Source organism: Zalophus californianus, chromosome X (assembly GCF_009762305.2).
Source record: "Zalophus californianus isolate mZalCal1 chromosome X, mZalCal1.pri.v2, whole genome shotgun sequence".
Taxonomy (NCBI): Eukaryota; Metazoa; Chordata; class Mammalia; order Carnivora; family Otariidae; genus Zalophus; species Zalophus californianus.
The window spans coordinates 4,573,913-4,576,839 of NC_045612.1; positions in this window are offsets into that span (position 1 = coordinate 4,573,913).

Sequence of the window (2,927 nt, forward strand, 5' to 3'; positions counted from 1 at the left end):
GAGGGCAGCAGCTGGGGGTGGGGGAGACCTTGCATGCAGTAGGCACTGTATTCAAGGATGAGGCTGAAGCCCTCTGCTCAACCAGGGGATGGGAGCTGCAGAGCAGAGACACTTCTCATCCTAAGGAGGTTAGCCCAGCTCCAGCTCTGAAGGACACAGCTCGGGCAGAAAGGCCCAGTAAAGAAGAGCAGTCTCTGGCCTGTGGAAGGCAGACAATGGCCCCAGCCTCACAGTGTAGGTGCGAGGATCAAGTAAAAGAAGAGGTGAAAGCACTTTGTAAACTAAACATTGAGCACTACAGGGGAGTGGCCACCTGGCCATGGGTGAGGTTGCTGTATTCTTTTTTTTTTAAAGATTTTATTTATTTATTTAGTTTTAGAGAGCACATGTGCGAACAGGGGGAGGGTCAGAAGGAGGGAGAGAATCTCAAGCAGACTCCCTGCAGAGCATAGAGCCCGAAGTGTAGAGCCCGAAGTGGGGTTCAATCCCATGACCCTGAGACCATGACCTGAGCTGAAATCAAGAGTTGGAGGCTTAACCAACTGAGCCATCCAGGCTCTTAAACCCTCCCCCGTTTGAAAAAATATTTATTTATTTGAGAGAGAAAGAGAGACACAAGCAGGAGGGGCAGAGGGAGAGGGAAAGAGAATCTCAAGCAGACTCTGCACCGAGGGCACAGCCTGACACGAGGACTGAGCCCGGGGCCCTGAGATCATCATGACCTGAGTTAAAATCAGGAGTCGGCCACTTAACCGGCTGCACCACTCAGGCGCCTCACATCCCTGTATTTTCGACCGCGTCCTGCTCTCTCTCAGGCTGGAGCTGCGTCTCATAGTTCGAAGTGTGTGTGTGAGTATCTGTGTGTGTGTGTGTTGGGGGTTCTTCAGGCTTCCCTGCATTTTACACACACACACACACACACACACACACACAGTCGGGCGCACACACACACACACAGTCAGGCACACACATACACAGGCACACACATACACACACAGTCAGGCACACACATACACGGGCACACACACACACACACACACACACACACCAAATGCAGAGGAACCTGTGGGGAGATGGCTGGCTCCAGGACAACAGGGAGGGGGCAGCAATAGATGTGATATAATGCTGCTTCTTCGATAACCTTTCTGGGCGGGACATCCTTCACCCATCCTCCCCCCGAAGGTCCTCCAGCTTTGGCGAAGGCACAGGCTGGAGGTGCCTCCTGTCCCCCGGGGATTCATCCTGTTGTCCCAAGTTCAGGCGAGGGGAGCAGGCAGGACCAGGAGGGGTCTACATCCGTGGCCCGGCTAAGTGTACCCTCACGCCCACTCCCAGCCTCCTGGGTGAGAAGCAGTCCTGAGGAAGGCAAAGTTCTGTTTCCTGATTCTCTCCCTTAGCATCCTCACACATGGGCCCGGTGCTGGTGCTCTGCCCTCCCAGTTCTCACTCCCATTGCTGGCTGGGGACTGCGACCACCTTGTTCTACCGGGTTCATTACACTGAGCCCAGGGTGGAGGAGGGGAAGGGGCATCCTTATAAGGAGGAGGCTGTTGGCCTTGGGAAAGTTACTTCTAACCACTAGCTGCTGCCTCTGATAAGAGGAGTCAAATGCCACTTCTCATGGTCACTGTGTCCTAGCATAGTAAGGATCCAGGTGAAGGTGGTGTCTAAAATGTCAAGGCAGTAGTGTTCCTAAGCTGACAATTTGGCTGATGGGAAGAGAGGTGGGAGAGGGCAGGAGCAAGCCCCTGGGCACCCCAGCTCTTCCATTTGTTTGTTAGGTGTGTGACTTTGGGGAAGTACATCTCTCTAAACCTCAATTTCCTCATCTGGGAAATGGGGATATTAGTATCTACTTTATAAGCTTATTGGAAGCGGCTCCACCACCCTCCTCCTCACCCCCACTCTTTCTTTCTTTCTCTTTCTTTTTCCCCCCACTCTTTTTATTTAAAAAGTAACCTGAGCAAAAGGATGCAGCCACTTTGGAAAACAGTTTGACAGTGATTTATAAAGTTAAAAGTACACAGGACCCAGCAATAGGAGTGGTACTCTATTTAGCCAAGAGACATGGCAGTGTATGTTCACAAAAAGACTTGTATGCAAATGTTCAGAGCAGCCTTTTAAAATAGTTGTCAAAAAGATAAACAATTCAAATTCCCATCAGCTGATGAATGGCTAGACAGTGATATGTGCAGACGATGGAATACTACTGAGCAATACCAAGGAAGAACCACTGATACATGCTACAACATGAATGAAGCCCCCAATCTTATGTTGAACAAAATAATATACAAAATATTACATACTGTATGATTCCATTTATATTACATTTGGAAAAAGGCAAAACTGTAGTGATAGAAAGCAGATTTGTGGTTGGCTGGAACCAGAGACGCTGGAAGGGTTTTGACTGCAAAGGGGCAAGAGGGAAGTTTCAGGGGTGAGGGGAATGTTCTATATTTTGTGGTGGTGATTACATGACTGTATACAATTGCCCAGACTCATCAAGCTCTACACGTGAAATGAGTGAATTTCCCTGTGGGTAGGTTATACTCGATATAGGTTATATTCGATAAAGCTGAGGTTTAGAGGAGTGTGGGCAGGAGAGTGAGTAGCCTCCAGTAAGTTTGCGGAGACTGCCCCAAATGGTCAGTCTGTTTGTGTTTGGTTGGTTGGTTGGTTGTTTTTAAGAGGCCCAGGATTTTGAAGGGGAGAAGGCGGTGAAGCTCGCCCTACACATAACAAGGGTGTGCTACAAGGTAAGAGATTTGTTGGAGCTAGGGAAAAGCCCCACCAGGAGAAGATGGTGGTCAAGCCCCATGGGTGGGGGGGCAAGGAGTGCTTACCTGGGAGCCGGGTCTGGACAGAGGGTGCATGACACCTGTAGACTCTAGAAACCGGAAGTTTCCCCCATCTTCTCTCTGGAAAAT